The 16,064-nt window shown below is 36.4% G+C and overlaps 1 protein-coding gene across 1 annotated transcript in view; it reads right to left on the bottom strand.

Moving 5' to 3' along the window:
• Positions 1–16,064, bottom strand: part of LOC121312951 (poly(rC)-binding protein 3-like) — a 295,367-nt gene that overhangs the window by 181,330 nt on the left and 97,973 nt on the right. The window contains exon 2 of the mRNA XM_041244944.1: positions 4,193–4,266. The gene's annotated coding sequence lies outside the window, so the exon portion shown is untranslated. The remainder of the gene's footprint in view (positions 1–4,192; positions 4,267–16,064) is intronic.

Below are 16,064 nucleotides of genomic sequence, written 5' to 3' on the forward strand. Positions count from 1 at the left end.
TCATTCAAAATGATCTAGACAAGATTCAGAACTGGGCAGACACATGGCAAATGACATTTAATAGAGAAAAGTGTAAGGTACTGCACGCAGGAAATAAAAATGTACATTATAAATATCATATGGGAGATATTGAAATTGGAGAAGGAATCTATGAAAAAGACCTAGGAGTTTTTGTTGACTCAGAAATGTCTTCATCTAGACAATGTGGGGAAGCTATAAAAAAGGCTAACAAGATGCTCGGATACATTGTGAAAAGTGTTGAATTGAAATCAAGGGAAGTAATGTTAAAACTGTACAATGCACTAGTAAGACCTCATCTTGAATATTGTGTTCAGTTCTGGTCACCTCGCTATAAAAAAGATATTGCTGCTCTAGAAAGAGTGCAAAGAAGAGCGACCAGAATTATTCCGGGCTTAAAAGGCATGTCATATGCAGACAGGCTAAAAGAATTGAATCTGTTCAGTTTTGAACAAAGAAGACTACGTGGCGACCTAATTCAAGCATTCAAAATTCTAAAAGGTATTGACAGTGTCGACCCAAGGGACTTTTTCAGCCTGAAAAAAGAAACAAGGACCAGGGGTCACAAATGGAGTTTAGAAAAAGGGGCATTCAGAACAGAAAATAGGAGACACTTTTTTACACAGAGAATTGTGAGGGTCTGGAATCAACTCCCCAGTAATGTTGTTGAAGCTGACACCCTGGGATCCTTCAAGAAGCTGCTTGATGAGATTTTGGGATCAATAAGCTACTAACAACCAAACGAGCAAGATGGGCCGAATGGCCTCCTCTCGTTTGTAAACTTTCTTATGTTCTTATGTTCTCATGGAAGACATCAACATTTATCTTGCCCACATCAGTGCTAATCTTCCAGCTTCACAAAGCAGACTTGATCAAATCCGTGAGAAGCTGCTTGAAGACCCCATCTGCAAACAATTGTGTGAGCAGGAATGGCCGCCAAATATAAAAGGGACCTAGATGGCCTTATTATGAAAAGGACTAGGCTGGTGATACCTCTTTCTCTTCAATCAACAATTCTCGACCAACTCCATTAAGGCCATCAAGAAATTGTCAAGTGCAGACAAAGGGCCAAACAGACACTGTGGTGGCCTGGCCTTAGCACCCAGTAGGGTATTTTAGTTGACCGGTGTGATACATGCAGAAAATTCAGAAGGATCCCAGTTGAACCTCTACAAGTCTCAGAGTTTCAGGATTATCCATGGCAAAAAGTTGCTACAGATCTTTTTGAACTGAAAGGACATAAGTACCTTCTTACAGTTGACTACTACTCCTGTTACATGGAGATTGACAAGCTGTCATCTGCCTGTGGCATTCCAGAGACAGTTGTGTCAGACAATGGACCACAATACTGTTGTTCTACCTTCAGTAACTTTTCAAAAGCACACGGATTTCAACACCTTACCAGCAACCCACAACAACCACAGACGAACAGAGAGGTGGAAAGGGCGGTACAGACGATCAAACAAATGCACTTGAAAACGCATGATCCCTGTCAAGCATTGCTAGCTTACTGCTCCACTCCACTAGCAAATGGATACAGCCCAGGTGAACTTTTGATGGGTCGAAAAATGAGAACAACTCATCCAATTTTGCCAATGTTCCTTCATCCCAACATTTCTAACAAGGAAAAGTTGGAGCAGGTTGAACGGGGTAGTCGAGAGAAGAGTAAACAAGCACATGATCACAGACACCGAGCCAGATCATTGTCACCACTCACCACTGGAGAAAATGTCTGGATTTCTGACCAAAGAATCTCTGCTAAAGTGATCAGATAACAAGCTTCAAGATCATATGTGATGAGAACCCCACAAGGTGAAATACGAACCAACAGGTGACAGATTGTGCGTCTCACAAAACCTGGAGAAGAAGAGGAGAGCAATGTGGATGTGCCTTACTTAATTGCTAACAACAAGAGCCAACAACTGTGGCGCAACCACATGCACCTGATGAGCTTCAGCCACATGTTCCAATCCAACCTCCTGTTGGGAGGCAAGGAATCTTTACAAAATATCAGTTTTACGTTTATCAGTTCCTCCCAAAAGACTGAATCTGAAGCCTGCAGAGCTCAGGTAGTCTACCCTGACCTCCATAGATAGATATAAAAGTATTTGAGTGAAAAAAAAAATGAAAAAGTGTTAATATATATATATATATATATATATATATATATATATATATATATATATATATATATATATATATATATGGAAGGGGAGATGTAGTGGTAGGATGTACTACAACCGTAGCCACACCCCCAGTGAGTGACCTCACGTGTCATGTTTGCTCTGAGAAATAAAGTTTAGTTGAATGTTCCTGAGAGCTGAGACTCTTTCTTTCTCCCACATTAAACAGCACAACACCCCTCTACTAGATCATCCAAATACATTGCATTGTCATTTCTAAAAATACTGGGGACTGTTAACAGTTGGTGTTGAATTTAAGGAAAGGCAAATAAAAGAAAAAAAGGGAAAGAGAAGTCGCAAGCTTCTTCTTTTGGCTTTCAGACAAGTATAGTTTGTTGAAGATAAAAGTTCTGAGTTGCAAAGTTACAACCAGACATCTTAAAGGTTACATGGTGACAACAGTTTGCAGGTGTCCTTTCCAAGCACCGATCAGAGCAATACAAAAAAACATTTCAGTATTCTCAGTTTAAATGCAGTCTCTCAATGACATCATGATTTTTCCTTGAACTAATCAGAAAGACACAACTCTCTCATCATTTGGTTAATTGCCCATTTGTCCTAACCTTAGCTTCAAAGCATCTGGTTCAATCCAGTTAATCTTTGAAGTAGCAAGTTTTTATAACCCTCATAAAATCAACTGTAATTTCCCAAGAAAACCTGTTTTATTTCTAGTTTCTACTAAGTAGGAATTTAACCAAAATCTGACTTAATCTTTAACCCATTCTGTGAGTTCTATTCTAAGACCAAAAATTCATTTATATCTAAATAAAATGTTCCAACAGTTGGTTAGCCCAAAGGTAATTTTCTGTAAGGCTAGATCTCTTGTAGTGAGCATACCTTTGTAGAAAAAGTTCAAAATCAGTATATCTAAATAAACCAGGGACAAAACATCAGGATGTGTAAAACTATTTAATGCTTACATACAACTGATTCTTTTGTTCTGCCTCATATTTTCGATTGTGTTAATCAATATTTGTAGCATAGCATCTGCCTTGCGAAAAAAAAAAAAAAATGTTTTTCAAGTTTAATTAATACAGATTAGAGGGCAATGAATAACTACTTTGGCTCCCTCTGTGCAACAATCTAATTTCATAAAACAAGACTGAAATTGGGAGTTAATCTGAAAGACTGGTAGAAATGTGGGCCTAATGTGACTGGAACTCAATAAACCAGTAGAGGTACTACATTCAACTGACAACTAAGCTTGGACCCCCCCATGCCTTTCTCTTATGAGTTTGATCCAGGTGTCACCATGGGTAGCATACTGACCTAACTACGTAAATATTTAAACATGGAACGTTGCACTTTTGTACCGAGGACTGCCAGAGAATTACAAACATTATAGTACAAACATGAAGGCAAGAAACAACAGTGATGAGATTCAGCACTCTGTTTGTACTGAGCAGTAACTTCGCTGCTGTTTGGTTAATACCAAAAAAAAAAAAAAGGAAAAACCACTGTGCTACACAACCAGAACACTTGAAATGCCCCAGACATGTCACCATTTATTAGAATAAGCTTTCCCTTTCCATCCAAAATTTGAATAAACCTCGAATAGATACATTTGTAAGACCTCATATCAAATAAGCACTCAGCACCTCTTCCTAAGCAACAAAAACACTACCAAGTACATCAGGAAAGTGCTGCTAAAATGGACCTTTAAAAAGTAAGTGTCAATAAACAAACCAGAATATTTATAGAAGTGACATCAGTGAATTGGATATAAATAACTTTCAAAATGAGTTACCTAATCATGCACTGATTGGGAAGTTATGAAAACCTTAAATTTCATTACAGTTGACTTGACAGGTTAAAAATAAATAAATAAATAAAAATCACAAGCACAGCACAAGATCCTCTACTGTATTGCCAATACTGGAGATATGCATCTTCGCTGCCAACAACTAATACCAATTCAAAACACCACAATATAAATTCTGCTGCCAGTTATGCAAAGCTTATTACCATGCCCAAGATCTGGATTCACACACCTGAAGCAGAACTCTGTGCAGGTCTTCATACAGTGAACTTTCTCTGCTAGCCAACAGATAACTCTACAAAAGATCTGAAAGATAAACAAGAAATAGATTTAATTTAAGATAGTCACAGTTCAAAAATAGAACAGTCAACTAGTTTCTAAAAAATTAAAAAATAAACTGAATGTGTACTGGATTTTACTTTGGATTAGAGAAGGGTGGTTATAAGGGCAATATATGCCCATACTAAGAATCTCTAGACCTGGTACATGCCATCTGATAAATAAACAAGCTATTAAACAAGACAAGTGCAGCCAAGAGCTAACACACACTTAAATACACTTTCAGGCCCATTTGTTTTGTGGACCTTAACACTGAATCTGCATGCCCCTGTGACCCAGTTGCAAATACCATTTATAGATTACAGGAATGATTTGGGTTCCTGCTTGTATCACACTTTACAGCCAGATTGAAGTGCCCACTGACACATGGATGCTCAGTGGCAGAGCTGGGATTTGAACCCACAATCCCCTGGGCCCTATTCCTTATCTCTACTCATTCACTTAAACAGACTCCTTTGCTCCACTGGAGCACAGTAGCTATTTTTTTTCGCTTTATTACAATCACACTGTGACAGGGGCGTTCTGTTACTGTGTGGGTATCCACTGATAGACGAGAGAGTCACAGAGGGTTTAACGTTGAAATGCTGCACAGGCATCCAGGTTTTATTAACAATTACAAATATTGCAGGCAGTTGCAGTGGTATGTAGCCGCTGCTAGGGCACCAGCAACACACATACACGCAGTCAGTGATGTGCACAGGAGGGTGGGGCTGGGTGAGCTTAACCCCCTTCCTTCCTGCCCTTATGCCCCAAAAGTGCCCTTTTTCTTAGTCATAAAAATATTGCAATGCTAGAAAAGAACCCATTTTTCTCATTGAGCACCTGCCCTTTTAATGTCCTCTGATGTTATTACACACAACTGTACATAGTTACAAAATGCAAAACAAAACAGTTCAAAAACAGCTAAGAAATAAAAGGTGGCCAAGCTCGGGCCATGCGCTATTCCTGCTACACAGGGAGGTCCCGCACCAGGAATCTTCTTCCTAACAAACTAAACTACACCATGGTGGGATTAAAGTCCCCTCTAAACACACACACACATGATGATGATAACCTCCAAACACACACACGCACAGAACCCCAGTATACACACAGTGATAACCTCCAAACACAGACAGAACTCTAGAAAACACACAGTCATTCTCTTGGTTGCTCACCCTAGATATATATGTAGCCATGAGGCCTTGAGCTTGTAAACAAAGCACAGATTAAATGGAGAACAAACGACTTCTTCTAGTTAAATCTATAGGGTGCATTCCATCTATTATTTCAGATGATTAGCGCCCACTATCTGTAGTCCTTTGTCTGTCTACGTTTTGCTTTATTTTTCTGTCATCTTTATTATTTATAACTTCCCTTCTTTTCCTGTTTATAATTTCATCAGTATCTTTTCTCTTTTCAGTCTTCCTTTCGCTTTCCCTTTTCCCAGCAAGCTCTTTATGTTGATCTTGTATACCTCCATTTCCTTCAGCCTTCTCTCCATTTTCCTTCTCAGCTCCTCATATTTCTCACATTTTAATAAATACTGTTCTACTACTTTACATTTTACACACTTTTCATCTTCTTGCTTCCCAGTCTTAATAGGTGTTCATTTAAAGAACTCTGCCCAATCCTTAACCTATCCAACGCTCTTTCCTCTTTCCTTCCCAATCCTTTATTCACCCAACTATTATTCACCACTTTCAGGATATTATGATAAAACCCCCCTTTTATGCTTTCAACCTATCTCTCCTGCCATTCTTTTACTATCATTTTTTTCACACAGACTCCCATTTCCTGCGATCCCAGAGAAATCACCATATCAATCTTCTCTCTTTTTAACCCTTCTTTTGCTGCAAAATCTACCATCTCATTATCCAGAATGCGACCAGGATTGCAAACTAAAATCACTTCAATACACATTTTCGCACATTCCTTACACGGTTGTATTATTTCAAACATAATATCTCTTCTATTACTAAACTCCCCTTTCAATGCAATAAGTACACTTAAATAATCTGAAAATATGACTGCTTTTTTAGGTTTTCTTTTAGCTATTTGAATTATTGCAAATAGTATAGCTACCATTTCTGTAACATACACTGATAAATGATATTTTACAAATATCCAGTTCTGGGATATAATACGTCATTGCCACTCTTCCTGTTTTTGGATCCATCTGTATATATACATAGCGCCTCTGTACTCTTCTCCTCTACAAAAGCTTGACTTTTTCTTTTCAATTCCCACTAGTACAGTATCTGCCTTCCATAATATATTACACTCCTAATTAACCCAATTAACCCTCTGTATATCGTCATCATACAGGTTTTATTTGCTCCCCAACTCATTCCTGAAATACTACTTAGGATATTTATCCTTTCTTTACATGTATCCATTATAGTATTTATTTGTTTTCCCCAAGTTAATTTTTTTATCAAACCACACTCCCAAGTATCTAAATTCCTTCACCTCTTTAAGAATCTTATCTTGGTATAATACATTTAACTTCTCCTGCTGTCTTCTACGAGAAAATAATACCACCTCTGTTTTTGTTACTGATATTTTAAAACCCCATTTAATTAACTACTTTTCCAGATTATTCAAAACAAAGGACTGGATTTCCAGACTATTTTTAAAGGCCAGGGTTAATTAATAATCAATCAGTCAATTAACACCTGGCCATCTGTTGCCACTAGATTTCAATTAGACGGGGAGAGAAGTCTAACCCCACCAGCCCTGTCATATCTAGCACACACTTTGTTTGCAAAATTAAACAGTTTTTACTTAGAAATAAAACAAAACCCAATTTTCTTTAAACCCAAAACAAATATACATTATTTACAGGGCCAGGCCTCAGCCCAGCCGAATACACCCTTATCCTGTAATGCATTTATTAAAAAAGATGTGGCCGCTTCATGTTCATTAATCATCACTTATCCTGAAAAGAAGAGCGAGAGACAAATGTCACTTCATATACTGTTTTATTAGAGCACAAGCTTTTATTTTGTGTATAAATCTGTATTTAATGAGGCTTGAAAGAGATGATTGCCAGCTCGATGGCCTCCAATTACACCAATCATAATTAGATTGTTTTATAATGCAATGTGTGTCCACGGCTCTCTGCTGAATTTTTAGTTATGTGCACTGGCACGCTCATGATGCGGAGACAGGGTTATCCAACAGTTTTTAAGGTGGAACACAAGGAGACACAGAGGCTCTTTCCCTTGATTGGGATTTGACTACAGGAGCCCTATACATACACTTGCAAGCTGATGCTTAATAAATAGAGTCTAATCAACAGTCAATGGGCTTTAGAGTGAGTGAGTTCTAAGTTGTTTACTTCTTACAATATAACTGATCAGGGTTACTGCTTTATATGAAATTGTAGTTTTGAGGTTGCTTAAATTATATTAGTTAAGATCAACATGAATTCTCTCATTTGGTTATTCATTATTCAGGAGAAATTTCCATTAGAGATGGATTTCCTCAGGTGACCCAGTCCTAGTAACATGCAGAAGGGTACGCAAGTTTTTTTTTTCACAGCCATGTGTAAGGTATATTGGTCCTCAAATATCTGGATTTTTCCTGCACCTTAAAAAAAATAAGTAGACTTAAAATATGTTGCTGTACATCTTAAAAAAAACAACATGCTGAGTTTGATAAAGTTGATGCAGTGCCGTATCCCACAGGTTGTATAAATAAATATCAATTTAAAGTCTGAGGACTTAGGTGGTATTTAAAACTGGAGCTGCCTTTCTCTGCCTTTTGTGTTTCATCACCTCTACCCCATCGTAGAGCAACTGTAGCTTTGTGTTCAAACCACTAGCCTTTGACCTTGGATACAATAACAATCTCACTGATTGTTGCTGGCGATTGCAGTTGGAAAAAGTGCAAATACAAAGATGCACAGACAACCTTATCAAAATACAGAGATGCACAGACAACCTTATCAAAATACAGAGATGCACAGACAACCTTATCACTCTTCTTCATTATTAAAGGACCTAATCAACAACCAACTCATAGGGAACTTGTTTGATGAGTAAAAACAGCTTCTACTGTAACATTACCTGTAACAAGACAGACATTAAGACATTCATTGATTGTTTGATTTAACCCTTCGATTATTTTCACTAATTGGTGACATTCAATGACATTGTGAAGAGCATAACTGACTCCCTTCATTATTCGTCTATCTAGTCTGTACTCAATATACTTCTTTAATTTACCAGAGTTGCTATATATAGTCATATATTTGAACTTTTGAAGTATCGGGTTATCCAGGTAATTTAAGACTCTCACACCCCTTTGGTCAAACCTAGGGGGATCTTTAAATAATTTAACACCCTGAATCTTCATGACACAAGTAAGACCACATAGATCTTGCTCTCTCTCGGTATCAGCAGATCAAGTTCTATTACATTACCAGATCCCTTGAGGACGCTCAGTGCTTACATGACTGGCAGTTCTAGGATTTTTGTCCCCCTCCATAGCAGCAAGAAGCTATTCTGACACTATTTGCTTGGTGAAGGTAAACAACGTTAGTAGATCAAAGGCTTTCATGGCACACTGCCTATTTATGATTTGACACTTTCAGACACTGGCAACTACACAGTGTTGTGTTATAAACTAAATACTTACTACTGTACCTCTAAATTACATTTACGCTTTCCAGTTAATTTATTCGAAATGTACCGATAGATCCAACATACTTTCATAAAGGGGTGATGTAGCAAAAAACAAGTACCATTGGGTCTTTATACATTAGTGTCTGACTAAGAGAACACCCCTCAGGAAGCAAGCAAAGTGTTCTCTTAGCCGAAGTATTCTCTAAAGAGTTGACCATCAGACACAATAAATATTTATTACTTGTCATGATGGACATGCATCAACATATGAAATGAACAGAATACGTAAAAGAAAACCAATAGGCAAGTGTATGTTAATAAACTATAATAACAAAGTAACAGACAAACTAACATTAATAAACTGTCAAACTAAATTAGCACAGCACCCCTACACATGTTAAAAAATGCAGGAGAAGCTCTAGGTGAATTATGAACACCTGTGCAGGAGCAATATTTAAGACAGGCACAAAATTAACTCACCAGAATGGAAAACAGAAAATTGCTCAGCGATTTGTGTCTAATTCAAATTTTTTTCAGGAGCTCAAACAAATTCCAACTTTTTACAGCGAGAGAGAAACCGCGCTGCATTTTGTCATTTGTTTACATGCCATTTTTTAGCAATGAGGTGTACTCTTGGAAATCAGAATACGAAATGAGGCAATAATATGATGCTAGATCTGGAAAGATTGAATAAACCAAACAGTGTACCTCAAGACACTCTAGTGATGACAAGTCACATTTGGAAAGATTGAATAAACCATTTCAATTTAAGTGTGATGATGAGTTATCAGGTTACAAAACAGTACTGCACCAGTTGTGAACAAATCACTAGCAGTGTCAGAAAGGTGTTCTTTTAAGCAACATTTCTGTCTCTATTGGTGGAGCATTTACTGTACAAAGGGAAAAATCTGTTTCACCACAAGGGTGTTCTCTTAACCAAAGTGTTCTTTTACAAGGTGTTCCTATATGCAGAGACTACTGTACTACCTAGTAATTGCTTTATTAACATTTGGGGCCATTTTAAATTAACAATGTCAGTGTCACAGATGGCTGGGTTGTGATGTCAAGGACCAGGAAGTACAGACAGGCACGGTACAGCGGGTAAAGCGCTGGGCACGGGTTTAGTAACTAAATCAAACAAACAAAACACTAAACACAAAACAAAAGGCACGCTGGCTAAAGAAAATAAACACACACAAACAAAACAAGTACCATGCTGGTTTTGACCCGATATGCGTAGCAGTTGCTTACCTTCATGATAGATCTCTCTCTCACTCTGCTTAACCCTCTCCAACCTTATGAGCAGCTGATGCTCTTTTCTACATGTGGCCATCTCGAAATTGGTAATCACGTAATCAATTTTGAGATGGCCACATTCCGTTCTCGGCAGCGTTACCCTGACCATTGCTATCCTATGCTCACCCGTTCCCTTAACCTGTTGATTCTGTTTGGGGTTCAGCTCCAGTTTTTCCCTGATACTAAAAATTCCTTTTCTTTTTTGTTTAATTAGTTTGTTGTTGTGCTCATTCTTCTCCGGCCGTGCTTGGTCCTACAGCAGAGCTTCCGCCAGCTGGCTCGTTCGTCTTAAAAGGGGTAGAGATGAGGGAACAGCAAGATGTTATTTTATAGGGCTAGCAATCCCCCCAAGGACCTCCTCTCAGCTGCTCAGAGAGAGGGAGAGCCACATACCCTTTTTCCGTGTCACTGCCATGACCGACAGGCGGATAGTGGAAGGCTGCTGCCCTCTTCCTGCAGCACTATGAATGCACCAGATGAGTCAACACAGATCTCCCCCCTATTACAGTCACTCTCAATTTTTCAACAAAGGGGAAATGTCCCCCTCACATTGCAGCAGTACTAAAACTTTTATTTCTCAATAATGTATTCCTATAATCGGTATAGAGTCGCCATTAGGATCCAATGGAAACACCAATAAACTTGGGCATCGTTGTCACGCAATGTATTACGGGCTATCTCAAGCAGAGAGGAGAAGGCTGAGCCCAATATTAATGAGGGGATTTGTCACAAAGAAACATGCTAAATATTTCTGTTATCTTTTTTAAACAGGCATTTACTAATTGCTTCAGCCCACTCACATCAGAAAGTGAATTTGCATGCATGTTTTTTTGAAAGCATCTTCTTTTTAATGTTGCCTTCAACGTATCTGTACACAGCACTTTTGAAAACTGTATGTACATTTCACACAAAAATAAATTTATATATAATACATGGAGTGTTGCATGCATTGTAAAGCAATTTGATAAAAGCACTACATAAAAACTAATACATAAATACATTTGTGTTGTAATTTATATAATATATGTGTGATCGGCACTTTAAAATATATTTCTAATAATGTTCTGTGTGCTGTGAACAGAGTTTAAACAACATGTTTTTCTGTTGAGTTGCTTTTTTTAAATATTGTTTGTGCTATAAATATATTGATTATTAATTGTATATGTTTGTGCTGTTATTTATATCAGTTGTAACCTTGTCACTTCAAATCCATTCCACTGCAGGACTTAAATTTCAACCAGACATGCTCTAAAAGGTCAATTATATAAGGACAAGTCTGGATGAATAAAAGTCGTGCAATGTATAACATTCTCTGCAAAATTATTACATTCTTTTTTTTATATACATAGCATATTTTGAATAAAGTTATTTCTTCAAAATATATGTTCTTAGAACTTATTTGATATGCATCATTAGTTTTTATTTCATATACTTTTTTTTCTTTTAATGACAGATCCTGAATACTAACATTTTTTTCTACTTTCAATTTACAAAATCACTCAGGGGTAGCCAATCTTTGTACTTGCAATCCATCTCACAACAGGACTTTGTTTCAACCTGAACTGTCATTTAAATAAATAATGTTAACTGAAACCTTCTTAGCTTTTTAAAATGTATTTATTTATTTATTTATTTATAACAAAAAATAAATGAATTCCATGCAAAAACTGTGTTAAAGTAACATCAAGGTTACTAAAGCAAAACCTTCAAAAGTGAGGTTAAACAACCTTAACTCTGCACCATTATGCATATATATGACATCACATATGACATCACTGATGACATAACTGATCACATGACAAATGCTATCTGAAGACTGGACATAGGAACATAACACTGGGAAATCGTAAATCCATAAACAAAACAGCAAATGGTATGAACTAAGCAAATGTATTTATATAATTAGCATATTGTCATTACAACTGTTCCACCAACTGTCTGCCTTTCTGCTGCCATAACAACTTTGTTTACAATATATTTTATGCAAAGTGTGTTAGTTATGTGGTCTTGAAATCGAAATGCTATATTGACGTTGTATGCAGGGCATTTTTAAACATAAGCTGACAGTGTGTAACAGTTAAGTATATTAGAATAAACTGTGATGGACTACTGGAGAAAATGCGTTTAACAGCCAAATTGGGGTAAACCTGTAAACTGCACTTGTACACCTAGAGATCTACCCCTTCTACTATGAACCGGACTTCACTAATCTAATCACCATGTTACTGGACCCTCAGCTAATCCACTTTCATTGTGCTATTGCACTACTGTTATGTAATTGTAGATATAACATGTTGTAATCCTAACATGTATTTTAGTACTATTATTTGAACTTGCTGTAAACTATCCTGTAATTAAATACTAATCTTGCATTGTAACCTTGGACTGCCCTGTAACACTATAAGTCTTCTTGGAGAAAGGCATCTGCCAAATAAATAAATTAATAAATTATTATTATTATTATTAATAATAATAATAATAATAATAATAATAATAATAATAATAATAATAATAACAACATAAGAAGTGTTGTTAGTCCGAATACACTAATAAGATTCTACTGCTGCTGGAGGTTAATGGGACCCCTGAGTTCTCTGCTTTTTTTCTGCCTCTACTATTTCTTTTGGCCACTAGCCACGACTGATAGTGATTGTTCCAAGGACTATAGTCCCCATGTCTGGGATATTTAGGTATGTCTGTGTTTCAATGCTTTTTTTTTTTTTTTTTTTTTTTAATGTTTGAACAAAGTGTAATATAAAAAAGGCTTAGTTACATCATTTTAGTATTATACTAAAAGAAAACAGGAGTTTAGTTTTAGCTCTACCAGATTATATAACTGTGCGTTTGCATTTATTGATGTATTTTTTACAATCTCGGGGTGGTTAGTTTTGTTTGCAAGTACGGACAGGTTACACAGCTCTAAAAAAATATTTTCCTGTGTAATGATGTGTTGGTTTCCTGCATAAAGCCAACTCCCCAGTAATGTTGTTGAAGCTGACACCCTGGGATCCTTCAAGAAGCTGCTTGATGAGATTTTGGGATCAATAAGCTACTAACAACCAAACGAGCAAGATGGGCCGAATGGCCTCCTCTCGTTTGTAAACTTTCTTATGTTCTTATGTTCTTATGTTCTTATGTGTTAGGGTTGCCTAACGTCGAACTTTGGCAAATGTTCCCTTGTCTGAACTAAGACTTTGCGTGGCTTGTGCCCCCCTACTTATTACTTACGCCTCTTTACTTATTAGTACAGATTTTTCCCACTCAACAAACATCTGTGTAAACATCAACAGACGTATAATTGAACCTGCTGAGGCTATTTTATATTGTGTACTATTACATAAAGCTTTACTTAACCCAGTAGACTTTTATTCAGTTGAATGGCTTGGAAATTGCTTCACCATAATTAGGTTTGTTAATGTTTTGAAGGAATTCTTTAAAGTGTCTGAGGTATGACTGTGATATCGCTAGTTTGAATTGACTTTGCAGACAAGGGAATGATTTTTGAAGTAGGTGACGCCAACTGTACTGATACTGAGATTGCATTACAGTGATGTGTTGTGGCATATAGCACCCAAACTGTGTGCTCTAGTAAATATAAATATAACAATGGCACTGTGTTACCGTTTTATATGAGCAAAAGTGTATTTTAGTTTCATATACTATGCATCTGACGAATAGGAAAAGAGCAGGTTTTAGTGCGTGAATCAAGTCCAAAGGTTCTTTTTTTCTTTCTTTCTCTTTCTATATTCAGGATTGTTGCCTGGGGGAAATATACAAACTGTTAGAAATTGTTTAAATCAATATGGGTCTAAAATGAAGAAAATAAAGGTGTAAATAAAAAAAATGCATTAGCATTTTTTTTTTAATTTTTATAATGTTGGCTAAAACAATATGCCCCTTTTTATGCTTCATAATATAGCATGTGTCAGTGTTGCTCTAGTATAACCAATTAGGCTAGGGCTGGCTTTTTAATTTTATTTTTTTAAACTTTTTTTTTACCTTTTTAATGATATTAACAGACTGATCACCAGCAAGACCACCTACAGCACCTGAATCAATGAAGTGTTCTTTCTTTAATAAACAGTATGCTGATGGATGATGAAGGTTAAACCACTGTAGGAGCTGCATAGAGTAGAGTGAAGGGGGAGGTGCACTTGCCAGTTCTCTTCCCACCTGCCATTTTTATATGACTCCCTATGAAACGGCAGAGGCTCCTATTTAGAACTGACAGCTGTATACACAGATGTGATAGCAAGAAGCTGATAATGTTGGTGCTTGCTTTTAACAGCTGTCAAAAGCCTCTCTTGCAAAATGAACCCAAAATAGCAAAAGGATAAATCAGCCTAAAGCCATTTTATCCTGATATGAGCTGTATTTCTGTAGGACCACAGGAGTGATTAAAGGGTTAAACTTGTGTATAATTGCCAGTACCTACAAATTATAACATGAAGATGAAAAAGGGAGTAAGACTGGCATTGTAACCATAGCAACAAAAGGTGATATATTAATAGACTGGCCTGGTCCCTAAAACAACGTAGATAACATGAGACCTAAAGTGACTTCCGAGTTCTCCAGAAACTGGTCTCCTGTTTTGTTATTGGAAGTAACTGATATTAGTGCAGGTTTGTAAAGAGGCCTCAAAGTCAGGGGAAGCTGTGCATTTGGACAAAATTGCCTCAGACAAAGGCAATAGCAGTGAAGAACTACTGAAAATACCAGCTGCAAGTACCATCGAGCAAACACCCTAAATAATTAAACGTGGAAGAAAATTCTAATATTGTTCAACAGATTTAAAAACTATATTAACTATATTAACCAGAATCACATTGAAGAAAGGAAAGTTATAATGAATTAATGAATTAATTAACTGGGTTGTCTGACCAGGAAAGGCCAGCTATAAATGAAAAAAATGTCCTTATTAAATAAAGCCGAATGATGGACTTCGCCCTCGTCTTGCTACTGGACCAATTCTGTGAAATAAATTGAGCATTCTCCAATTAAAGAATAGAAAAGATTTACAGAAAATATACTTGTGGAATGTAATAAATGTGTATGTTCACAAAAGTTGATGTTCATGAAATGTAAAAAAATGTGATCTTAAGTTGCTTCATAACAAAAGGGGCTAGTTTAATATTTCATGAAAGTAATTTAATAACAGAGTGAGAATAATAGCAATCTCAGAAATTGAGTAAAACATCCTGAAATTAATATAAACACATGAAATGGGCGCCAAGTTAGTGTACCTTGGGTTATAGTTAACAGAGATATATATTTTTAGCAACTGATTGATAAAGAATTAAACACGATTGTCTAGTGTCTGATTAACTGGAATTCATTAAGATTTTATTTGACATTTACTGACTCGTAGTTACTCAAAACCTTTATCCTGCTTGCATATTCACATTATTATATTTGCTGATTTAAGAGTGGAATTAGTCTTATAGAAAAGCCAAATTATAGATCGTTGGTGAACACACTCTTTTTCATGTAACATATATTTACACTGAAGCTGAGCGATCATCTGAATATTATTGCTGAGATTAATGTACTGACTTGTGCTATATTGATATTCTTTTCTTTTCTATTTTTGTACCATGTTATTTTACTCACTTTTTGATACAATTCATAAAAGATATAACAGTGTTATGCATTTATTGTCAATTGTTTTTACATGTGACCTTTGAATTTGTTTGGAAGAAATGTATAACTGGGAGTGTAAAGTAAACCATAACATGTATTAGTGAATTATCTTTAATTGAGTATTTAAACACCAATTCTCCCTACATTTCTATCATTGTGCTGTGCAATGATAGTCCACTAGAGGCTGATCTGTGACCACCCTGTTAACTGCATTAGGGA

Source organism: Polyodon spathula, chromosome 3 (genome assembly GCF_017654505.1).
Source record: "Polyodon spathula isolate WHYD16114869_AA chromosome 3, ASM1765450v1, whole genome shotgun sequence".
Taxonomy (NCBI): Eukaryota; Metazoa; Chordata; class Actinopteri; order Acipenseriformes; family Polyodontidae; genus Polyodon; species Polyodon spathula.